This window comes from Lissotriton helveticus, chromosome 4_1 (assembly GCF_964261635.1).
Source record: "Lissotriton helveticus chromosome 4_1, aLisHel1.1, whole genome shotgun sequence".
Classification (NCBI taxonomy): Eukaryota; Metazoa; Chordata; class Amphibia; order Caudata; family Salamandridae; genus Lissotriton; species Lissotriton helveticus.
Window position 1 is genome coordinate 2,141,327,213 of NC_136063.1, and position 26,766 is coordinate 2,141,353,978.

Genomic DNA, 26,766 nt, shown 5'->3' on the forward strand with positions numbered 1-26,766 from the left:
AACATTTGTGGAAAACAAGGGCACGTCCCGAGGGTCCGTGTGCCCGGGACAGGGGTCCCTCGTGCCTGGGCAGGCTCTCCGATCTCCCCGGCCTGGCTGGGTTGGAAAGCATGGACCGGCCCCGGGGCCTGGGTTTCGGACATGGTCTGGGGTTTGTGAGCCCCCTTCCTGTGGCCTGCCAAGAGTCCATCTGCCTGGGACAAGGGTCCCTGGTGCAGAGCCCCGGAGACCTGCAAGGCGCCAGGCAGTCCTCCCCCGGGTGGGAGGGCCCCAGGAGCGCCTACGGGCCTCCCCATGCCTGAGTCCCAGCGTGGGGTTTCAGAGCCCCGTGAGCCCTGCAGCCCCAGAGCCATGCAGCCCCGAGCCCTGCAGCCCCCGAGTCCTGCAGCCCGAGCCCTGCAGCCCCGGAGCCCTACAGCCCCCGAGCCCTGCAAGGGCAGACGCGAGCCCTCCCACGAAGGCTCGGGGCAGGCAGATTGGTGTTATTTCGGTCCCGGCCATCTGGTCGCACCTTTCCCCCTCAGCCATCTGGTCGCACGCAATGCTTTCGAATGGGGTGACCAGATGGCCAGGCTTCCCTGGAAGTCCCGATGAGGGGCCATTTGCCTCCCGATCCCGGCAAGGGCTCCAGGAGGTCGGGCGACTCCGTGCCGTTGGTCCCCTCCATCACTCGGTGCACGCGGGTTCCCAGAAAGAGGGGTAGCCTTCCTCTGGATTACTAGGGGCAGGGTATGCCGGGACACCCCTCCCGGGCTGGCGGTTCTCTGCAGGTGACCAGATGGGCTATGCTCGGACAACACCTCTCCTCCGTCTGGGGGGCTCCGGCCCACAGCGTGGTAAAGGGTCCCGGGCAGTCCTCCCCCGGGTGTCCAGGCCCGAGAGCTCCAGTGGTCCTCCCCGTGCCTGAGGCCCCGCGGGGGTCCCCGAGCCCCCGGGAAGTGGAGCCCCCGAGCCCTGCGTGGGAAGGTGGGAACCCTATTGCGAAGGCTCGGGGTGTGCAGCTGAGAGTCCTTTTGGTCCCGGACATCTGGTCGCACCTTTCCCCTTGGCCATCTGGTCGCACGCAATGCTTTCCAAAGGGGCGACCAGATGGCCAGGCTTCCCTGGAAGTCCCGATGAGGGGCCATTTGCCTCCCGGATCCAGCCAGGGCTCCAGGAGGTCGGGCACGTTCACGCCTAGGGCCCCTGAGCCTCGTGGTGCGCACAAGTTCCCATGCAGAGGGGTAGCCTTCCTCCGGAGTTCTTGGGGAAGGGTATGCCGGGACACCCCTCCCGGGCTGGCGGTTCTCTGCCGGTGGCCAGATGGGCTATGCTCGGACAACACCTCTCCTCCGTCCGGGGGGCTACGGCACACGGCGTGGCAAAGTGCCCCGGACGGGCTCCATGGTTCCCGGGCAGTCCTCCCCGGGCGTCCGGGCCCGAGAGCTCCGGTGGTCCTCCTCGTGCCTGAGGCTCAGCCGGGGACCTCGAGCCCCCGGGAAGCTAAGCCCCTGAGCCCTGCGTGGGGAGGCGGAGCCCTACCGCGAAGGCTCGGGCGAGTAGCTGGGAGTCCTTTCGGTCCGGGCCATCTGGTCGCAGCTTTCCCCCTAGGCCATCTGGTCGCACGCAATGCTTTCCAATGGGGCGACCAGATGGCCGGGCTTCCCTGGAAGTCCTGATGATGAGCCATTCGCCTCCCTGCTCCAGGAGGTCGGGCACCTTCGCGCCCTGGGTCCCCTCCGTCACTCGGTGCGCGCGGGTTCCCAGAAAGAGGGGTAGCCTTCCTCTGTATTACTAGGGACAGGATATTCCCGGACTCCACTCCTGGGCTGGCGGTTCTCTGCCGGTGACCAGATGGGCTATGCTCGGATGACATCTCTCCTCCGTCCGGGGTGATCCGGCCCACAGCGTGGTAAAGTGCCCGGGACGGGCTCCATGGGTCCCGGGCAGTCCTCCCTCGGGTGTCTGGGCCCAAAAAGCTCCGGTGGTCCTCCCCATGCCTGAGGCCCAGCCGAGCCCCCAGGAAGTGGAGCCCCCGAGCCCTGCACGGGCAGGCGGGAACCCTACCGCGAAGGCTCGGGGCAGGCAGCTGGGAGTCCTTTTGGTCCCAGCCATACGGTCGCACCTTTTCCCTCAGCTATCTGGTTGCATGCAATGCTTTCCAATGGGGTGACCAGATGGCCGGACTTCCCTGGAAGTCCCGATGAGGGGCCATTTGCCTCCCGGATTCCAGCCAGGGCTCCAGGAGGTCGGGCGCGTCCATGCCTAGGGTCCCCTCTGTCATGGGGGGTAGCCTTCCTCCGGATTACTAGGGACAAGGTACTCTGGGATCCCTCTCGGCCTAGCGGTCCTCAGCCGGCAGCTGGACGGTCCAGGATGCTGCCCCAGCCCTTGGCCCGTCCCGGGGCCTGCTGTGTGGCAGGCTGCCCTGGTTGGGGTCCGTCGGTCCCATGGAGCCTCCCCCTATTGGACTGGGTCCAGGGGCCCCGGGGACGGTGGCCACCCCACCCCAGGCTCTGTCTTCAGTCCTGCTGCATGGCAGGGTGCCCAAAAAGGTCCTGCGGGCCCAGGAAGGTTTCCCCTGCGCCTTTAGGCCCGGGAGCCCTGGCTGGGGCAGGGGTCCCGCCGGGCTCCGGCCCGGTGCTCCGGCCCTGGGCCCCGTCCCCCGTTCCCCAGCCTGCCACACTGCCAAAGGCCTCGGCTGCGGTGCGTCTCTGCAGCGGTGCCCCGTCACCGGCTCCGAGTCGGCTAGGAAGGCTTTGGGATGGCAGGTGGCCCTCCGCTCCGGCGGAGGGTGTTACAGCCCCCCTGGCAGCAGCTTCGCTGTGTCCACAGGGCCGAGGGAAATTCGATCGCCTCCGCGCCCTCCCCTGGGCACCCATCCCCGCCGACCCTCGGTGCACGCCGGGGCAGTTGAAGGGGTGACGGGGCCCCTTGCTCCTGGCGCGACTGTCGACTGGGACGGGCTGTTCTCAGTGCGCCCTGACAGCGTCGCGTTGCTCCGCTAGGCGGGGAGGTCCACACCACATAAATATAGACATGTCCTAAATATGTAGAAGCTTGTCAGAGCCCTGTTGCTCATGGTACACCAACCTTTTATTGCTTACTACTATGAACTAAAAAAAAATTGGCCCCTCTTTCTTATGCTGACCTTCATATCAGGAATAGGCCTTCTAATGAGGTGCCTATTGTTTAAAATTCGTAATCAGCAATAAATATATGCCCTGAAGAAGTTATATGAAACCTGCATGAAACGCATTGGATAAACCTTTTCAACTCTATATTTCTCCTCTAAGAGTGCATACTAGGACATATTCCTAGTCCTTGTACATTTATTATTACGTCATTTAAATTACCGCTCTCATAATATAGCCTCTATGTTTCCGATTATTATTGGCGCAAATATTCATACGTTATATTGTATCATATTGTTTTCATTGTCAATTATCACCTAGGACTTTCATTAAACAATATTGGTATATCAGAGAACTTGATTATATATGTTAATTCATCTTAAATTATGTTTTAGTCTCTACCTAACCTCATTCCATAGCCAAGTCTCTATGGGCCATACGTACAGATTTTAAGGGTAGCGATTTCAAATCATTATCCTTAATGTATGAAATTATTTTAGCTTCCTTTAGCGATTCCTTTTGGGGGGGTCACAGTTGAGCTACCTCATGAATATTAATGAGGGAATCTCTGCCATCATAGAGATGGTAGCCTGCTGAGGTCAGCAGACCACCATGTCTGGGATTGCTTTTTAAAAAAGCAATGTTTTAAAAAAAAAAATGCAGTCCATTTTCCTTAAAGGAAACGGGATGCGTTTCAAAAATGAAAATGAAACCTTAAAGTTTCATTTTTTAAAGGTATGCAGTGGGCTGTGGGACCGCTGCCTGCTCTTAAACAATAATTGTTTCAATATTCACAAAGGGGAAGGGTTCCTGTAGGGACCCCTTCCCTTTTGCAAATGATTACCATATTTGAGACGCTGGTAAAAAATTAATGTTTTGCTACCGTAATTCGGTGGCAAACAATTCATATGTACCACTGAGATTTGCTATTTGGAAAGAATACCGTAAACACACCTCCAAATACAGAATCGCTAAACACAAATTGCAATTCGATAGCATGTTGCAGAATTGCAATTTGTGTTTTCTACATATCAAAAAGCATTTTTGTGGTTGGATCGGTCCGATTCTATGAATCAGCCCATTTCCGACTGCAAAAGTTCTATGTGCCTCCTATGTATCATAATATAACCCTCTTTCGCAACTGGTAACATCAAGGAATTTTATTTGTATCTATCCCCACTGGGCATCTGTCTGAATTCCTTAGTGCCACCAGACATTAAAACTTCTTCTCACTTTTTTGCTTCTCACTTAATATATTCTTTGTAAACCATGATTGTCCCTGAGCCTTCTTGATCAACTGTGTAGCTCATTTTATCCACTGTTCAATATTCTGGCTTTTCTGACTAAACATTCCTTGCCCTCTCACTCTCAATGGCTCTTTATCTAAAAACATAGTGAAACATTTTTGTAAATTGCTGCCCATGCCCCTTGATTGTCAAAATACATAATTATGATGCATTGCAAAATAAAGGAGGCAGCCCATTATGCCTAGAAAATGGTTTATTTCCTCTTCCCCATCTAAACCCAGTGGGATTCTGGTCTCTAAGTCCAGGATATACATGGATTCCCTTTGTGTCGATTGCAGCTCTCGTTTGCCTCTTTTGATACTTCCATCTACTTTGTCTGTGCCAGAATATTGCAAAAATTGCCAATACCCAAAGCGTTTCTAATGGAAGTGCCTAGCTTTTGAGTGCTGTATATTGATTGCTCTCATGTGTAATATCATTCCTTTTTTGACTGGGTATCTGGTACTCCTCACATATCTTATACCACATGGGCATTACAAAACATACACTACGTGATCTGAACTTAAAGTTATACATTTACCAATCTCATCAATTTACCAATGCGTTCTGCAGTAGATGGCACTGTGTATTTTTCCTTGCCTTACATTTAACACGTGTAGAACCCCCTAAATGCATGCTTCCTTCCATCTTCTCCATTGTACATGCTTTACACCAAGTTATGAAAGGTGACTAGGACTAGAGCTAATTGTTCCTCGATTGCCAGGTATTTTGAGAGCATTGGCCAATGCTTTCTAAGGATGTTCCTAATCCTTCCCTCCTGTCTACTGAAGGTAGTCACTAGCTTATGTTTTTTTTCTTTGTACGGTTTATGTTGACTCTCCTATGTTGGCTCTCCTCTCCGTAACGTGGAGTTTCCCTAGTTTTCTCATCCACTTTGAAGGCTGCGCTTTCTAAAACACATTTGGTATAATTACTTTTCTCTGAATCGTTGTAGCATTGCGTTTTTTCCCCAAATTGTACAGTTACTGATTACTGCAATTTCTTTTCACTCTTAGGAGCTCCCTATGGGGGACGGTCCATTGCAGACTTCTCAGATTTCAAATAGGATGCAACAGGCTATTAGCCACTAATGATTTTTAAAATAAATTGTGGCTATGTTGCTATTCCTGATAATGATTTTAACAGAATACATTTCAATATTAGTTTTGTTCAGAGTGCTTGTGAACTGCAAGTTCAGATTGTACTGATTCAAAGTTGACACAATTCCTCTGCTCGTTCTTTCGATCCCTTCCACACAATAAACATTGTATCTATTTATCTGAGCCATAGGACCACATGTTCTGCAAACTGTCTTAGTGGTTCTGGCTTAGGCACCTGCTCCTCGCACCAGCCCATCAATACATTGGCATAAACAGGGGCAGAGCAGGTGCCTTTCTCAGTGCTCCTCACCTGCAGATAGAAAGTGCAATTGAAAAAATAGATATTATCGTTCAAACAAAATTCTATCAACATCAATATATGTGACCAGCAGAACATGGAAGGAGCTTTTAAAAAACGTTTACATTCTCGGCCTCCATCTTAATGTGCTATGATCATGTATATTTATATTTATAAAGTGTTATATAGCGCGAACAATGACATGAGCCAGAAGTCAGTACCCCATGGTAACACTTCTGTTTTTTCAGAATGCTCTAGTGTCCCTTACATGCAAAATTAGAGTGATTACAAAGTGCTTACAGAGGGCTTTTGGCTGTGCATTGTGTGGGGGTTTACAAAGTGTGCTTACAAAGTGGCCTGGCCATGTGCCCAACCCCTGTGGGCGCCCAAATTCATGTCCCTATCCTTCGGTCACACCCTGCATCCTATGCCCCCACGGGCACCCATTGACTGCCTATGCCGAAAACAATATAAAGGATGCCATGCGCAGTAAGAGGTTGGGAGCAGGGCCTAGCTTGCAACCAAGCCATGCACTTAACCCCCAATAAGCACTCAACTGGCCATCATGCATGGCCCTTGCCTGCAGCAGGCCCTGCGCCCAAATCCCTGTAAGCACCAACCCCCCAGCTGAATACAGCCTTCGCCTGCAGCCAGGTCCGGTGCTCAACCTCTTACAGGCACCTAGCTGATGACTATGTCTTTTAACAATGTAAAGAGTGGCATTTAAATGTAACGCAGACCTACTAGCTTTGTCAAAGAGTCAGAACACCAAAATATAAAAAGCTTTATCAAGAGGTCAGCACGCCAACATATAAGAGTCAGATCTGTTGGCTTTGTCAAAAAGTCAAAAATAGCTATAATCAAATGTACATTGTATAAATTCACATTTTGCAATGTTTAATAATAGTGATTTTGTTGCACTTGGCTCTGTCGGCAGGGCCATCCCCAAACATTTTGCCTTCACCCTCTTGTTTTCTGAACCCATTTTTGTTGGCTTTTTGGACTTGTGGCACTTTACCACTGCTAACCAGTGCTAAAGTTCTTATGCACACTCCTTTAGAATTGGTAACATTTGCTTATTCCAAATTGGCACATTTAATTTCCTGTAAGTCCCTAGTAAAGGGGTATTACATGTACCCAGGGCCTGTAAATTAAATGCTACTAGTTGGCATGCAGCAATGATTGTAGCCCTTTAAACATATCTCAGGCATACTACTGCAGCCTATGTATGCAGTTTTAAACAGCCAGTACGACCTGGCAAAAAAAATCTTTTGTCAGGTCTAAACCTTCCTTTTTAGGTTGAGCAGACGTACTCTCAATGCGTGAGCATTGAGAGTGTCTGTCTCGACAACTATTGTTGCCCGTTAATGGGAATGTGGACACCGATGTGGACGAGCGTTTCCTTCGCAGTTTTCACCGCGGGAGCGCGCGTCTCACCCGCGCATGCGCAGAGTAACTCAGCCATTTTTTTTTTTTTTTTTTTATCCCAGCCCCGAACCGAATCAGGTATCAGAGCGCTTTACATATAGGCAGCCCCCACCCCCCACCCCTCTGCATGCGCACACACAGGCGAGCGCATGCACACGCAGGCACACACATACAGGCACACGGCACAGACACTCGCTCACACACACCCCCCTCCCCCACAGTCACACACACGCACTCCAGACACATACACACACGCACGCACACACACATACACAGCCCGCCCCCCCCCGCACTCGCGCGCGCGCACACATGCTCCCCCCCCCCGCTCAGCAACCCACTCACCGGCTTCATTCGTGCGGCGGCTCTCCTCAGCTGCAGGGCCCGGCAGCAGGACTCTTCTTCCCTCCTTCGGCACCCGCAGGGTAGGCTCCTGCCAGCTCCGGTGCTTCAAATGCGGCTCCGGCTCCTGCCAGCTCCGGTGCTTCAAACGCGGCTCCCATCGCGGCTCTTCCGTTGGAGGAGGGGTAGGCTCCCGCCCTCCTACTTCCTGTTTCCTGTTGTCGCGCCGGCCTGCCTGACTTCCTGGTCGCAGGCCGGCACAGTGACGGCGGTGATTTGCGGTACTAATTAATTTAGTTATTTATGCATTTTTATATAGCGCGGACTTTACCCGAAGGCGGGATTTATTTCTTTATGTATTTATGCATTTTTATATAGCGCGGACTTCACCCGAAGGCGGTATTTATTTTTTACTTATGTTTATCTGGTTACAATTGGGTTATAGAATTTTGAGTAACCCATGAGTGGTGTTTCTCCACAGCTCCGGGTCTCCTGGAGACGTCTTATATCAAATGATCTTAAGTGGGTTTCTGATTCAGGCTCTAATGCAATCTTGAAAAACATGGAGGTCCCACTAGTAACCCTCTAAGGTGGTTAAGGCTGCTAACAGGTGTCTGGAATTTTATTTTTGAACAATACCAATCACACAATAATGTATTACCAAGTGCCCTGCACTACTTATTCAACTGTACATACGCCAGCCATTATTGAAAACTTATCAATTGATACAATATGTGTAGAGCTCAGAGTCTAACAAGTCTATAGACAAGGTTTAACAAAAAACAGGAAAATTGTCTTTAAAAATATAACATTTGTATATTTATTACACAATTACAGAATAATCACCATAATAACAATTGATTAAAAAAAAGGCATACGGTGTCGCAATTAAAAACACATAGAATTATGGCTATAAGCAAAAGACAAACAATTTATGCATTAAAAATGTTCACAAGAACAGGGGTCGACGCGGCGTTTCGGTTTTGGAGCAACAATTAAAACCTTCTTCAGGACCAAGTTCTAAAAAGAAACACACAATTACTGCACTTGACCTCTTAATTAGCGCTCACATCTCAAGCAGTGCATAAAGCATCTGAGCCAGCACAAGGGGCCTCGCATTCAATACAGCAACTCAACCACCGCACATTGCAGTGCACATGGCATCACAAGGAGTGCACAAGGAACGACAAACAGTGCTCATAGAACCACAAGCAGTGCACATACCACCACAAGCAGTGCACATAGAACCTCAAGCAGTGCACATGGCAGCACAAGCAGTGCACAAGGAACCACACACAGTGCTCATAGAACCACAAGCAGTACACATAGCACCACAAGCAGTGCACATAGAACCTCAAGCAGTGCACAAGGAATCACAAACAGTGCTCATAGAACCACAAGCAGTGCACATGGCATCACAAGCAGTGCACAAGGAACCACAAACAGTGCTCATAGAACCATACGCAGTGCACATAGCACCACAAGCAGTGCACATAGAACCTCAAGCAGTGCACATAGAACCTCAAGCAGTGCACATAGCACCACAAGCAGTGCACATAGAACCTCAAGCAGTGCACATGGTATCACCACAATTCCATTGAGTACTCTAACCTTTAAAAATAGCATCTGAACTATTACACAGGACATTTCACCATTGCACAATTGTAAATGCACGTTGCACTGATCACATGTGCACAAGGCTTCTCACCGTTGCATGGATCTTCCTGATCATCACACAGAGTAGTTAAAGCACAGTGCATAGTTTCTCAGCCAGTGCACAGAACATCTTGACAACTGCACAGATCTGACATTTATTTGCACAAGACTTCTCAACCATTGCACTGAGAATCTTAACCCTTGTACAGTGTCTTCTGATAATGGCACATAGTATTTAAATCATTGCACATAGCGCGCCAGCCGTTGCACGTAACATTACAAGCAGTACACATAGCATAACCACCATTCATGGAGCACTCCAAACTTTACGTAGCATCTGAACTATTACACAGGACATTTGACCACTGCACATATGCAGTTGCACGTTGTACTGATCACCTCAACATGTGCACAGAGCTTCTTAATCATTGCACAGAGGGGTTCAACCATTGCACAGATCTTCCTGATCATCATATATCATATTTAAATCACTGCGCTTAGTTTCTCAGCCAGTGCACAGAGCATCTTCACAACTGCACAAATCTCACATTTGCATAAGACTTCTCAACCGTTGCACTGAGGATCTCAACCAGTGTACAGCGCCTCCTGATCATGGCTCAGACCATTTCAGTCATTGCAGCTCAGCCAGTGCACAGAGTATCCTTCTCTAACTCCCTGTTCTATTCTCTTCTCCTGTGCTGATCTGCTGCTCTCTTCCACCCGCCTCCTTCTTTAACTCCCTGTTCTTTTCTCCCGTGCTGATCTGCTGCTCTCTTTCACCCGCTTCCTTCTTTAACTCCCTGTTCTCTTCTCCTGTGCTGATCTGCTGCTCTCTTCCACCCCACCACCTTCCTTAACTCCCTGTTCTCTGCTCTTCTCCTGTGCTGATCTGCTGCTCTCTTCCACCCGCCTCCTTCTTTAACTCCCTGTTTTGTTCTCCTATGCTGATCTGCTGCTCTCTTCCACCCGCCCCCTTCTCCAACTCCCTGTTCTCTTCTCCCGTGCTGATCTGCTGTTCCCTTCCACTGCCTCCTCCTCCAACTCCCTGTTCTCTTCTCCTGGGCTGATCTGCTGCTCTCTTCCACCGCCTCCTTCTTTAACTCCCTGTTCTCTTCTGCTGTGCTGATCTGCTGCTCTCTTCCACGTACATCCTTCTGTAACCGCACACACACATACATACAACCACGCACACACACTCATCCACACACATACAACACACAACTACGCACACACACAACCACACACATACAACCACACACACACAACCCCACACACACAACCCCACAAACACACAGAACCACACACACACAACCACACACACAACCACAAACACAACCACAACAATACACCTACCCACACATACCCACAACCACACCCAACAACACACACAACCACAACCACACACAGACAGCCACACATACAACCTCACACAACCACACCCAACCACACACACAACCACACCCAACCACACACACAACCACACACATAACCACACACACAACCACACACACAACCACACCCAACCACACACACAGCCACACACACACAACCACACACATCTATCTATCTCCCTCACTCTATCTGTCTCCCTCACTCTATCTCTCGCCCTCACTCTATCTCTCGCCCTCACTCTATCTCTCGCCCGCACTCTATCTCTCGCCCTCACTCTATCTCTCGCCCTCACTCTATCTATCGCACTCATTCTATTTATCTATCGCCCTCATTCTATTTATCTATCGCCCTCTCTATCTGTCTATTGCCCTCACTCTAGCTATCTATCGCCCTCCCTCTAGCTATCTATCGCCCTCACTCTATCTATGGCACCACCACAGCATCACTCAGGGGCACCACAGCATCACTCAGGGGCACAACAGCATCACTCAGGGGCACCACAACATCACTATGCGCTACCACAGCATCACTGATCGCCACAGCATCACTCGTCGCCACAACATCACTCAGCGCCACCAAAGTATCAATCTGTGCAACCATTCAACAACAACTGGTTCAAATATGTTCTCTCAATGTTTCAAGCTTTATTACAAATGTCACAAAAAGATGTTAATATTTCACTTCTGTTCTTGGATTTTCATCGCAATAAAATACACTGAACATAATCTTCACAAAAGTTATTTACAAAAGTTTAAGCTATTGCCATTATAAATTACAATAACTTTTATTTAAGTATTAATTATTTAAAAAATTTTAGCCATTGTTATTTGTAATATCAATACATCTAAGTCACGTAAATACAAAACATGTTGCATTACAAATGCTATAGGTGTCACATTTGCAAAAGATAAAAGTATTGGCATTGTAAATGACAAAGCTAATAATTTCGCTATTTTCAAAACCAACACATAAATAAAAAATGTGTCATTTACAAGACCAATAGCTCTAACTTTCCTAATGCGAGACCTATTGCATTGCAAATGCTTGTTAATACATATAAGTCACCCATGGGGTAGGCCCTAGACAGCCCATAGAGCATGTGGCAGTGTATTTAAAAGGTTGGACAAGTGCTTATAACATGTACTTATAACATGTATGTCCGGGTAGTCAAAAGCTCTTAAATTAGTTGACAGTACTACAAGCCCTTCCTCTGAGGAAGGGCTTGTAGTACAGGTAACAGGTAACTTAGAGTTATCTGTTTAATTTAATAAAGGAGGAGGTAGACATGTCGAGTTTGGTGTCTAAGAAATTGTAGTTTAAAATGATCTTTAATGAGAAAGTCGGATTTTAAGTCACATTTATGAAAATGCCCCTTTTAAAAAGGTAATGTTTTCTTGTCCTAACCATTTGGTGCCTGCAGCCTCTATCCTGGGTCACATGACTAGGTGTAGCTGGCAGTTGTTTTTTGTGTATCGATCTGAGGCAGTGAGATAAAGGGGAAATAGGTGTTTGCAGGATGAGCCGTTTCTGACTTGATGAGGGGGAGGAGCTGACACCTACCACACTTGCACATCACAAAGGTTCCACCTTATCACATTCACAAAGGGTCTTACACTAGTCATTTGTGTCCCCAGACAGCTACCTCTATAGGGGTAATACTCTACAAGCTTCTCCTACTTCAAAGTGGGCACCAGGTATATATAGTGGACCCTCAGACCCAACTCTTCAGATCACTTCTGGAGCTGTAGACTGCCAGAAAGAATGACTGCCCAGCTGTGAAGACGGCCCTGCCAACCTGCCTGCTGACCAAGGACTGCTTTGCTGCCCAAGGCCTGCTGTTGCTGCACCAGAACTCTTCTGCTGCTGTGAGTTGCCCTTCTGAATCCACCCTGCCTGTGTTGGGCCAGAACTCCAGTAAATCTCCAACGGTCAGTTAGCTGGCTGCCTATTCAAAGCCACAGGGACATAACAGTCTTCTTCGACATTGACACAACTCCACCCAGCTCACCGTGACTCTAGCCCATCGCGACGCAGATCATCGCCAACGCATCTCAGCACAACTCCTCGTAAGTCCCAGTGGCTGCCTCATGGACGGCGCATCATATAACTTCAAAGACATCTCATCAGTCCGTCACTGCAATGCATCTCCTCGACTGCTCGTTGGACCACCATTCACTGTGCATATCAATGCCAGACCTCACATTACAGCTCCTCGTCAACTTCTTGTCGATTCCTCAATGCCTAGACCACAAGGTACTTTTCCAGCAGGCTGAACTCAGTCCTGTATCCAGCCTGCGCTCCATTGCAGTCCCCCTGAACTTGTGATTTGGACTCCGTCTACTGTGACCAGATAACAGCAGATGGCTCTTTTTGCTTCTTAGCACTTGTTTATTACAAAATCTTTCAAATTGCATGCATCCGGTTCTACTTATTGGATTTTTGACATTTTGGTGTCCAATAGTTTATCAAATTATAATCTATTTTTCTAAATTGGTGTGGGATTTTTTTAAGTGCTTACCCCTTCGCTGATAGGCTTTATTCCCCCTGTGCTAAGCCTTCTTTTGGCTATTTGGGGTAGTTCGCGCTTAGGCCCATGTAACTTTTTGACCACATAAGGTATCCATGCCAAATTTGCGTTCTTTTCTTCCAACATCGTGGGGATTTTATAGTTGCCCAGGGTTTGTGGATTTCCCTGGAGGGGACCCAGAAATTAGGTAAAATACAGCAACATTTGGAAAAAAAGCAACAGATGAAAGTGCCTGTTTTTTTCCCTGCAAATGGTATTAACAAAGGGTTTGTGGTGCTGAAATTACAATCTTCCCAGCTTTCAGAGACAAGAAGACTTTTGTCAAAAAAACAAAAGTCTTTACACCGTTTTTGCTTTTTACTGGGACGTAGCCTATTTTTGCTTTTTTTTGTGCTTCCAACCTCCTTCCAGTTAATGATAAAAATGGGTATGAAAGCAATGATGGATCTTGGAAAACTATACATTTCTGAAAATGAGTAAAATAAAACACCTATTTGTGCCAATGTTTTCAGCTGTAACTTCTTCTAAGTATGACAGATTTTTTAAAACAATATAGCTTCAATCCGGTGGACCCTTATGGCTATGGGTATATATAGGACTTGAAGGTTTGCCAAGAACCTGAGGAACCCAGATCCAATAACTGAGCAGCGTCTTGCAATGGCTTTTTATTGTGTACTGAGTATATACCAATTCATTTGGAAAAATAAAAACAGGGAAAATTCGGTATGAAAGACACCTATGTATTTATGAAATGTGAACAAATTATAGAGTGTAGAAACAGTAGCTATTTACACATCTCCGAAATTGTGGGTACACATACCAGCATGTGAATTATAGGATATTTTCCAAAGTGACTTCTTTTTTACACATTATCTTACATTTGAAAGGCAAAAAAGCATTGAAAGTCAATAGGTAATAACAGTTGCTCTACAATTCTATGTTCCCCTAAGTCTCCCGATAAAATTGGTAACTCACTTGTGGAGAAGTGTGGCTCACTGGTTAGAGGCGGCAGACCCTGAAGCAGAGGTCAGACCCGGGACCAGGGTTCAATTCCTGACACGGCAGGGTCTTGAGCCCAAATGTCCACGGACTCGATAATTCTCGTTTCGGTGCCTACTCAAGTCACAGGTTCACACTCTGCAGCTCTGGGCATTAGCTTGCTTAATCTCCACCACAGCCCCCCTGCGGCGGGATGCCTGGCTTTCCCCTTGGGGATGCCCAGTACGGGTATCTCACAGGGAAAAACCAGGACGGGTTCCCAAGGCAAGCGCCGAGATGCCTATGGGTAATCGAGCACTATATAAGAATGCATAATAATTAATAATAATAATAACTTGTGTGGGTAGGTGTAGTGCCCGCGACAGGAAATGGCCCAAAACACAAGGTGGACATACCACAGTGAAAACAGACCCTTTTTTGCAAAGTGTCTAGCTGTAGATTTTGAACACTGGCTCTGCCGGCACCTAGGAAAACCTATACATTTTTGAAAACAAGACACCCAGGGAAATCCAGGATGGGGTGACTTGTCTGGCTCTCACCAGGATCTGTAACCCAGAATCCCTTGCAAACCTCAAACTTGGTCTAAAAAATGAAATTTTCCTCACATTTCTGTGTTGGGAAGTTCTGGAACCTGCGTGGACAGGCGCGGTGCGTCCATTGGAGCGTAGGGGCGTAGCCCCCCTAAGTCCTATGGACCCACCGCGTCGTCGCTAAAATAAAAATGCTAATATTTACTGATTGCGCTACCTACCGGCCGGGAATGCGGGAGACACCCGACTTTTCCGGAGTGCGAAGGCCTGCTGCCGCTTGAGTGGCAGTCCACTCAGCTGCAGCAGTACTGCGCACGTGAATGTTTGGGCAGAAACTAGCCCGCGCATGCGCAGATAGGTTCCCAGCTCAAGTTCCCCTTAGTGAGAGGAGCAGGGGGCGGGCCGCAGCCCCCGGGATTACAAAGGGGACTGGGCGAGCAGACATGGTGCCCCCCTAGCCAATCCTGGCGCTGTATGCAGCGCCGGGATTGGCTGGTCCAGTGGTCCACGTACAGGCCAATCACTCTGTGACTTCGAGATGGCCGCCGCTGTGACGTTGTATCTTCCACTCTTAAATTCATCTAGCCAGGTAAGGCCACAGAGCATTATGCGTTATGTTTTGCAATGTTATGTTTCCCGTTTTGCTTGCCCTCTTTTAATCCGTTTTTCTTGCCCTCTTTGCATTTGTTTGCCTAAGTGCCTTGCCCTCAGAGTTTCTCCCGATTTCCTTGCCCTCTGTTCCGTGTGTGGGGGGTGCTTCGTGCTTTGTGTGTGTGGGGGGGGGGTGCTTTGTGTGTGTGTTTGGGGGGGGGGGGCTCTGTGGTTATTTCCAAGTTAAGTCCCAGTGGGGTTGCATTCTTTATCAGCCTTAAAATGCATTTCTTGAAACTTTCTGAGCTTTACTTAGCGGCAGAATAGAAACCATGAATAAATATAATGGAACGGTTTTGAGCAGTGTCCAGGTCAGCACGTGCTTGAGCTCGGTAGACTGACGGGGATGCAGTTCCGGCTTGATAGATATGCTGTGTGAGGAGACTTACTAACAGTTAATATTGAAATGAATGAACGTCGCTCACGTTAGCGGATATGCATGATAAAGCAAAAAGGATACGTGATCCGGGTTCTCTGAAGCGAGAAGTGGGCGGTGGCAGATGGCAAAGAGAGTGAGTGAGTGTGGTGAGAGAGCTGTACTTTAACAGCACACTACATCTGGGGGAGATTTGTAACATTCCCGCAAAATATCGCTCATAGGATTGAGTCTTATGGTGTTGTGATAAACTACAGTGTTGATATATTGGTTTTAAAGAATACGTACAGCAAAGTTTGATCTTTTGAAAACTGGAAACATAGCTTGTTTTATACCTCTGACTATGGATTTATTGTAACACTTGTGCCTGTCTTTCGTTGTAACCTCCTGGAGCGCTGTGCTCTCTGGGGCCTGCTGAGCCTGCCCTGAACTGCTCATTCTAAACGGGTTCGGTTTCTGGGGCCTAACCTCTGCAACTACCCTCCGTTCTGCCTCTGCATTAGACCCTGGATGCAGAGGCAGAGGCATTAAAGCGCTTTGTTTTCCCAAGTTAAGTCCCAGTGGAACTGCCCTTTGCTTAGTGCTTTGTGTGTGTGTGGGGGGGGGGTAGGGGGGCTCTGTCGGTGAACGATGGGATATTTCAATGAGGGAATGATACATGCCAATGAGCTGCTGGGAACAAATGCAAGCCAGAAACAAATGTCAGTAAGCAAAAACATAAAATAAATTACCAAATGTCTATATCCTCACTCCTCTGTGACGGGTCTCTTTCCTTTGTGCTCCCAGGTCTGTCACCTCCCTCCCACTATTTCTCATTTGCCTTGTCCCTATTCAGCATTCTGTCCGTTCCTGGCCCCTTCAAACCCTGCCCTTCTCCCTCTCCCCTCCACCATAGCTCTTGTCTGTCTATTCTTCAGCCCTTATCAGCTCTGTCTCCACTTTACCTATACACTTTTCTTTATCAGCTGGTTTTTTTTCTATCCTCTCCATACAAAGTCCCAGCTGTCTAGTCATAAACAAAAAGCAGAGGCCCACAGACACCTTGTGGATGATTTTCTGACTTAATTCCATATACCCATCACAGGTACTAGGTTTGTCTTATGACATTGTCCAGGGTGACACACTGCTCATGAAGGATAAAGAGACTGAGGCTTAATGACCATGCTCATGTCTGTGCTATGTCCGTGAATAGAATAAATAAATACAAATAGTTTATTAAAACCTATTTTGAGTAGCATTATGAATTTCAAATGCAGTTTTTGAGTAGTTTGCAGTGATGCGTGGGCAAGCCGTCATGCATTGAATGGTCCAAACTACAAACCTACTCGTATTTTGGCTTTGTTTGGGATGGCGATGTTAGCAGCAGCGAAGCAGAGTGACTAACATGGATAACTAGGTGGCTGTTTTTGGTTATATAAATGTTAGTTTGAAATGCCAGTGCCTTCACAACAGAACCCCCCCTTAAGGAGGTTCGGGCACGCTCGCTCGCTGCAGTGCAATATGCAAATTAGTTTACGCATCACCACTGTCAAATGTCACCAGCCGCCCCTGTGCGTGGATCCACAAAATTCCACCCACCTCGCATTCCCCAAAGTCTTCCCAGAAAACTGGTACCTCACTTGTGTGAGTAACCTAGTACCCCCGGCAGGAAATGGCCCAAAACGCAACATGGACACACCACATTTTCACAGTGAAAACGGACCCTGTTTTTGCAAAGTGCCTAGCTGTAGATTTTGAACCCTAGCTCTGCTGGCACCTAGGCAAACCTAGCAAACCTATACATTTTTGAAAAATATACACCCAGGGGAATCAAGGATGGAGTGACTTGTCTGGCTCTCACCAGGTTCTGTTACCCAGAATCCCTTGCAAACCTAAAACTTTGTCTAACAAAAACACATTTTCCTCATATTTCTGTGGTGGAAAGTTCTGGAATCTGCATGGATCCACTAAATTTCACCCATCCTAAATTCCCCAAAGTCTTTCTATAAAAATAGTACCTCACTTGTGTGGGTAGACCTGGTGCCCGTGACAAGAAACGGCCAACATGTAACGTGGATGCACCACATTTTTACAGTGAAAACTGACCCTTTTTTTGCAAAGTGCCTAGCTGTGGATTTTAAAACGGAGCTCTGCTGGCACCTAGGGAAGCCTAGCAAACCTATACTTTTTTGAAAACTAGGCACCCAGGGGAATCCAGGATGGGGTGACCTGTCTGGCTCTCTTCCAGGTTCTGTTACCCAGAATCCCTTGCAAACCTCAAACTTTGTCAAAAAACACATTTTCTTCACATTTCTGTAATGGAAAGATCTGGAATCTACATAGATCCACACATTTCCTACCACCCAGCTTTCCCCCACGTCTCCCCCTGAAAATGACACCTCACTCACCTGGGTGGGTCAAGTAACCGCGATAGGCAAGGGCCCAAAACGTATTGAGGAGACATCAAAATGACCTATCACAAAACAACTTGGTTTTGCAAGGGCAGTCACCTGGGTTTTTGGCCCCGGACTCGGCAGCCATCTTGGGAAACCTACCAAACCCACACATTTCTGAAAACTAGATACCCGGGGGAGTCCAGCGAGGTATGGCTTGCGTGGACCTCCCAACGTTTTCATACCCAAAATCCCCAGCAAACCTCAAATTTGGGCTGAACAAATCAAATTTTTCTTACATTTCTGTGTGGGAAAGTTCTGGAATCTGCGTGGATCCACAAATTTCCTACCACCCAGCGTTCCCTCAGGTCTCCCACTAAAAATCGTACCTCAGTTGCGTGGATGGTCAAGTACCTGCGACAGGCAAGGGCCCAAAACTTTTTGAGGAGACATTCCTCGTCAGGAATTTGCATGCGCAGGCTCCCGTGCATGCGCAGTTTCAAAGAAGAAGCCGCGACGGGGAAGTTTGCAGCTCAATAAGGTAAGTTTTATTTAACTTTATTTGTAGCCTGTAAATATAATTTAATAAGGTGGGCGGGAAGCGGGAGGCGGGCGGCCAACTTCCGTTCCGCCTGCGAATGTGCAGAAATTTGCCCAGTTTTTCCGCCTTCTTTGCGGAAGGTGCAAATTTCCGCACATTCCGTGGGCAGAACGGAAATGTCCACCCACCCCTACTTTTTAGCCTAACATAGGGAGCAGAGTCCTGAGTCCCAAAATGGCAGCCTCCACCTCTTTGTTGATGTGGTGACAGCTACTCAGATCTTAAATCTGTCTGGTCTGTGGATTTGCATCAATTGTGCACCTTTATTTCTCAAAAACTATTGAATGGATTTACGCCAAATCACAAAAAGCATGCTTTCATTACCAAGATCTAGCTTTCTGTCAGATATAGTGTCATTCTGTTCCGTTCAGCTGTTTTTGCAGTATTGCGGTATAATTTTCCTATGGAAAATTGCATGGGGAAAACACATTTTGAGACCCCTCTTTTTTTGGACCTTGCTTGACGCATCATCCCAAAACTTTCCAGGAAGGAGCTGATGTTGATGAGACTTTTTAAAAAAGTTTAATGAAGATTGCTCAAACAGCACCAAAGTTATTAGCAAACAATAAAATCAATTTCCTATGGAAAGGTGGTCCTAACTGTAAATACCATGGGGCAGGTTTACAAGCCCCTTGTGACACTTTTGTGCCACTGTTGCATCACTTTTGTGGCGCAGCAGTGGTGTAAACAATGCAGCCAATTTACAATGTGAAACATCTAGGGAGATACATCACCTTGTAAAGCCCTGCGTCAGGTGTAATGTATGCAGGGTGGGCATTACCATGCAGGAAATCCTCGTAGAAGTGACGCAGTGAAATCTATAAGATTTTATTGCGCCACTTCTAGGATGTCACTGCGTCAAAACCTTATGTCTGTTTGAAACAAGCGTAAGGGGGGAGGCATTACAATGACTATAGGCCTCCCCATGCATTGCTGGAGTTGTATTGTGCTTGTGACACGACTCCAGCAATGCGTGACTTTTGGGCCAACGGATGCGTCAGAATTTCTGACGCATCTGTCATTCCTTGCACGATAGTGCGCCGTATTGTAACTAGGGCGCATCCATTATGGCGCCAGGGTATCGCAGGCTGGCATTGGGAAACCTACTCATCTCTACAGATGTGTTAGTTTCTTGTATGTCTTCCCCCCAGTGGGTACATACATATCGTGAAGCACCTATTTCAGTTCACTTGGATGCTTTCATACGCGCGATTCCTATTGGCATTGATGAAGCAAGATGCAGAACAATATTTTGTTCATACTTGCGAAGTTAATCTACCATAATCATAAATGAAATAATATGCTTGTGGTGAAAATACTAATCAACATAGTATAAGAGTTTTTGCATCACTACACACGGGTTAACTAATGTGCTTTCATGTCGCAAACGCAAAAGAAGAAATAATAAATTAACCTAGTCTATTGTCTTTGTCAGTATTAAATGCGGCTGTTTAACTAATGGCATGTGCTTATTTTGTGTGCTTATGTTATGTCTTTCAGTGTCAAAAAGCAAAAAAGAGTTCCTGCAGTTCCTAAAGGAATGGTAGATATAAATCTGCTTATATGTGCTTTAGCTAGGTAACATAATTAACGGGATTAATTAGCCTGTTTTAAAACTCACTGTGAAAAGTGTTGTAGAATTTATTCAAGCTTGAGTGAAGGGTAAGGAAGCGTCGTCTATCTTACTGGCGAATGAGGATTTCTTTTGGTGGGTTAGAGTCCTACTAAAGATTTTATGTATGCATGGTTAGGGATTTCCTGTATGGATGTGCGTAAATGAATTTGTAATATATGATCGAGTTAAACTCTGAGTTGTCAATGTGCATTCAGAGGGAAACGAGTTCGTTATTACATGCTAGAAGGATAGAGTAGTCTTACTTTATCGACGAATTTAAATATTCTGTGAAAATAGCGTTGTCTATTTCACGCAAAAGAATACTTGAATGACTGAGAAAGCTATCACTTTATTTAGCGATATAGACAAATGGTTTGTTTATTTGTGGAATTACTAACTCAATTCAGTTAAAGGATTTGTAAATATGGCGGATTGAAAAATATTTTGTAAAGGAGGTGTCAGTGTAAAGAGCCGAGCGAGAGACAGAGAAGCTGCAGCGGCAGCATACGTCACAAGAGTCGCGCTGTGATTGGCTAACATACGTCACAGTGTTCGCGCACTGATTGGTTCACGTGACTAAGGCAAGCCACAGCGGATTGGCCTGATCCGAAAAGCAGCAATTCTATTGGTTGAGCAGAATATTGACGTAGCTTAACTTGATTGGTTTGTGGGTGAGTTTCGCGCACGGATTGGTTGGTGTTGCGGAATAACAACTTCCTTGTTATAAGTTGTTAAGATCTTTTCCGAAGTAAGGGAAATCGTTTTAAAACATGGATTATTATTTCATGAAAGAGAAAAAGAAGCTTTCATGGTTTCAGAAATTGAAAAATAAACTTAAACCTGACAAGAAAATTGCAACGCGAGGTGGAAAATTAATTCATAAGTACAAAACACCTGCAGCGTATATGTTGGGTGAATATGATTATCATACTTGTCTTTGGATTGAGAATTGGATGGAGTACACTAAAAATATTGGTGTATTGGCATGGCCAGAAGATGGATCTTTTAATATGGCAGTTTTGAAAAACTTAAGAGAAAAAATTATGAAACTCGTACCAAAGCCTAGACATACTCAATTTGAAGCTTTAGTTGAATGGGAGGATGAAATGTTTGAGTTACAACGAGAAAGTAGAGGAATATCAAGGGGAACAGGACTAGATCTTAATAGAGAAACACATCAGGATAGAATGCGTCGATGGAGACGTGGAGACATGTGTGATGGTTTGTACCCAGAGAGACTAATTGATGAGGTAACTGGACAAAAATGTACTCAGAAGAAAAATAATATTATTGAAGAAAATGAGTCAGAAGATCCAGTATTAGAAGAAATTTATACTAGAAAACCGCCACCTTATCAACCAGTTTGTACATGGACTTCTCCAAGTGCCCCTCCAAGAGAAATTATTGAAGAGGCTTCTCCTAAAACAAATCCTAATCATAGAAAAACACCTGCAAGAGTAGAAACAAGATGTAGTTCAAATTTATCAGGGGAGAATAGAAATTATGTTGAAACACCAGTCCATAGAAATGAGACTCCAGTTTATAATAATGAAACCCCAGTCCAGAGAAATGTAACCCCAAATGGAAAAAGAACAGAAAGGTATGAGGAATTACCGAGTACCCCAGAAAATATTCGTTCTACGAATGAATTAATACAGCAGCTAACTAAAAGCATGGAAGCGGTAACAGTACCTGTAACGATTGGACCTGTTCTTCCAGTATTTGATCAAAAAGAAATTAGACTTTCAGCTTTGACTGTTCCACTAAATTCATAAATACAGAAAGTTTTATTCAGATTTATCTGAAATACATCGAGAGAAAATGATGATGCCTGACTTAACTTTTAATCAAAGTTTAACAAGTAAAACTCCATCTGGTGCAGAGTCTGATTCAGGAACTCCAGAAAAGAGTCCGAATAAAATAGATTTAACAAAAACCCCTGAATGTAAATTACTTGATGTTGCAAAATTGAAAGCAGATGTTGAGGAATTAATAATTGGAACAATTGGAACTGACAGTTTGAAGCTATATCAGGATGATGAATTATTGTTTATTTGCAAAAGCATAACTTGGAAAACGAAAAATAAATATTATCAATTAGAGGAGATGGCTGTTGAATTAGAAGTAGATTTGAGCAAGCAAAAGAATTTGAAGAAACATTACAGGGTGGATTTCTCTGAAAACGATATTTAAAATATGAATACCTCAGGAAGAATAATTCATATAAAAGATTTGATTGTGATTTTGAGAAAATGGGGTGAACTAAGAAAATGTAGAGTGAAATGGACAAAGAAAAGAGAGGAAGACAGAACAAGCTTAGCTTTTCCTGTCAGAGAAAAGAAAGAAGAAGTGGAAGTGGTAAATGAATTACCAATGAGAGAAATACCAGGAGGAGGGTATGTACATGTCCCATGGACAAGGCAGGACATTTTAATGTTCACAAATGATTTTCCACTGTTACTAGAAAAACCTGTAGAATGGTAGCGACAGGTAGACAGATTTGTGAAAGTTTCAAAAGTTTTGTGCGTTGACCTTGATGGATTCTTTGACATAGTTGTCCCATCAGATCTTTGGGCAGAATGAAAAATGTGTATATATTGGCCTACAGAAGAACTACCTCGACATAAAGTAACGGGTGCTCCTTCACCAGTGGTAATGAGAAAATATGATCAAGTAATTGTGTTTTTGAAAATAAAGATTCCTCCAAAAGAGATAGATTGGGTTAAAATAGATAGAACAACTCAAGAGCCAAAAGAATCAGTTCATTCATTCTATGAGAGACTACTGCTGGTATTCAAACAATACAGTGGTTATGAGAATTTAAGTGAAAAGGATATGAGCCATTTTATATACAGATTTGTATATGGCTTGAGACCTGAAATTGGTGAAATGATAAGAACTGGAATAGTTGGTTGGCAATCAAATTCAGTAGATGAGATCCTGGGAAAAGCAAAATACTGCAGTGATGAAATAGATGCTAAACAAAAGAAGCTAAAAGAAAAAGCTATGTGGGCACAGGTAAAAGTGGCTGAACAACAATTGGCAAATTTGGGAAATAAAAATGTTGACCAAAATCAAGGTAAATTTAAAGGTAATTATAATAAGTCAAAAGTGATGGGTAATATAGAAGAGTTAAAACAGAAACTCCCATGTTTTAATTGTGGTGAAATTGGACACTGGAAGCGCGAGTGTAAAATTATTTTAAAAATGCATCATTAAATCCACAGATGCAGAATGAGATAAATCTGCAGCAACAGCTACAGCAACAGGTAGTGAATCAGCAAAGTCAGATACCACAACCGCCACTTCCAAACTGTGTAAATGTGCAGAGATACAGTGCAGAAACAGGATTCAGCAGAGGTGAACAGGTAAACAGACCGCCAAGAGTGAATGTGTCGAATGTGTCACAACAATATTGGTTGAAAGAAGATGGTGGGAGTGAATCTGATGATTACTTCTGCCGGTGCCCGAGAGAGGAGGAAGAGTGTGTGCTTGGAGCCACTCTTGAGGTAGATCAGTCTGGTCCATTTGTGAATGATAAAGTGAATGATGTAGAAATTACTTTCCTAGTGGATACAGGTGCTACCCGTTCTACTGTTAGATCAGTGGAAATAGAAAACCTACCTCTCTCCAGGGACAAAATCCAAGTAGTAGGCGTAGCTAATCAGCAAATTAAAACAGATTTAACTGAACCAATTGAAGTTGAAATAGGGAAATTTAAAGCCATGCATATAGTCATAGTTTGTGATAGCAGTCCTGTAAATCGTTTTGGTAGGGATATTCTCTGTAAGATGAATTGTAAAATATATTGCTCACCGGATGGTATTGAGCTACAAACTCCAGAAGAAGATGGGCTTTACAAATTAACAATGTCAATGGTTGAGGCAGAAGAAAGTAAATTATTTCCTGTGTTTGATAAGAATAATCTACCTGAAGAATTAAAAGACACAGTGAATGTTAAAATTTGGGATTTCACTGGAGATGAAATGGGTCTGATGAAAAATGTAGATCCAGTAAAAATAACAGTAAAACAAGGAGCAGATTATCAAAACATTCCACAGTATAAAATGAAAGCAGAAGTGATTGAAGGAGTTATTCCTGTAATAGAGAAATTCATAAAACAAGGTGTTCTAAAATAAATTGAGAGTAGCCCATGTAATTCACCGATTATGGGAATTAAAAAGCCAAACAGTACTTTCAGGATTGTTCAAGACCTGAGAAAGGTTAACAAAATTGTTGTTCCATGTTGCCCAGTTGTGCCAAACCCAGCGGTAATTTTATATCAGATTCCGCATGATGCAGAATGGTACACGGTTATTGACTTATGTAATGCGTACTTTACTGTTCCATTGCATCCAGAAAGTCAACAAATTTTTGCGTTCAGGTTCAAAGAGCGTATATTAGCATGGTGTCGTATCCCTCAAGGGTACCCCGAAAGTCCATCTATTTTTAATCGGTTGCTAAAGAAATGCTTAGAAAATTTTGATTTACCTGGAAAATCTACGTTAGTGCAATATATTGGTGATCTCCTTGTAGATGCAAAAACAAGAGATAATTGTGTATCAGATACCATTACTCTTTTAAATCATCTGGCAGATGAGGGACATACAGTGTCTCCTGCAAAATTACAGTTTTGCAAATAAGTAAAATATCTTGGTCACAGAATTGCAAAAGGAGTCAGACAAGTGACAACAGAAAGAATAAAAATGATTCAAGCAATGCAACCTCCAAAAACACAGAGACAGGTTAGAATGTTTCTGGGAATGGTTGGTTATTGTCGCTAATGGATTAGTGGATTTTCAGTAATTGCAAAACCACTGCAGAGACTGCCAAAGCAGACATAAAAGACCCGATTAGCATAACAGATACTTAGTTAAAAGCTTTTGAACAGTTAAAAAGAAGTTTGTGTGAAGCTCCAGCATTGGGAATGCCGGACTATGAAAAAGAGTTTGAGCTGTATTGCAGTGAAAGAGAAGGATGTGCATTATCAGTTCTGATTTAGAGACATGGAAGACTGAGAAAGCCAATAGCATATTTCTCAGCTGTTCTTGACCCTGTTGCAAAAGCATTACCAGGTTGCTTAAAAGCAGTAGCTGCAACCACTGTAAGTTTGGAACAAAGTGAAGGAATAATAATGGGATTCCCTGTAAAAGTATATGTACCACACTCAGTTGATATTCTCCTCACAAAGAAGCAGAACAACATTTGACAACATTTGACAAACAGTAGGCTAACAAAATATGAAAAGATTATCCTTGGTTCAGATAATGTCTCAATTGCGAGATGTGTGAATTTAAATCCTTCCACATTATTACCTGACACTTCTGAAACAGAATTCAGAGATGAGGCTGTTGATCATGAATGCCTGGATGTATTAGAATATTGCACTAAACCAAGACAGGACATAAAAGATGTCCCATTAGCTGAATCAGATTATGTTCTATTTGTTGATGGTTCATGCTTGAGAACAGATGAAGGTGTTCTGAATGCAGCATATTCAGTATGCACAGTTGCAGATGTAATTGAAGCTGCTTGTCTCAAAGGAATTCGTTCAGCTCAAGTAGCAGAATTGATTGCTTTGATTCGTGCATGTGAATTGGGAAAAGAGCAAAAGATTACCATAGTGACTGATAGTCAGTATGGGTATGGCGTAGTCCATGACTATGGCCAGCTCTGGTCTGAAAGAGGGTATTTAACTTCTGCAGGATCACCAATCAGAAACGCAGAGTTGATCAAAAGATTGATCGACGGAATTCAATTACCAGAAACAATTGCAGTTGTAAAGTATATAGCACATAAAAAGGGAGAGGATTACATAACAAAAGGAAATTCATATGCTGATGAAGTGGCAAAATTCTGTGCAATTAATCGGGAAAAAGCAAATGAACATGTTTTGAACTCACTTATGCTAACATCTGTAGTTGAAACTTGGCAGGGAGTAAAACAGTTGCAAGATGAAGCAGATGATGAAGAGAAAAACACATGGTTAAAAGCAGGATGCAGACAGAGAGAAGAAAGCATGATTTCTGACATGGCACGCATGTACCATGGTCCAGGACATATTGGCAGAGACTCAATGATTAGATTATTTAGGCAAACATGGTACAATCCAAAATTCAGGATAATTGCAGAATCACTTTGTCAGAGATGTTTAATCTGCCAACAGATAAACCCAAACAGAAAAACTGTTGTTAGCATGGTAACCATAGGACGGGAGGGTGGTCCTTTTACCAGATTACAGCTTGACTTCATTGACATGCCACCTCACAACAAACTCAGATATGTGTTGGTGATAGTCTGTTTGTTTTCAAGATGGGTGGAAGCTTTCCCAACACGCCGCAATGATTCAATTACTGTGGCAAAATTACTTTTGAGAGAAATCATACCAAGGTATGGATTTCCTGTGACGGTCGAGACAGATCGTAGCACACATTTTAAAAACAGATTGCTAGAATTGGTTTGTGAAGCTTTGGACATAAAGCA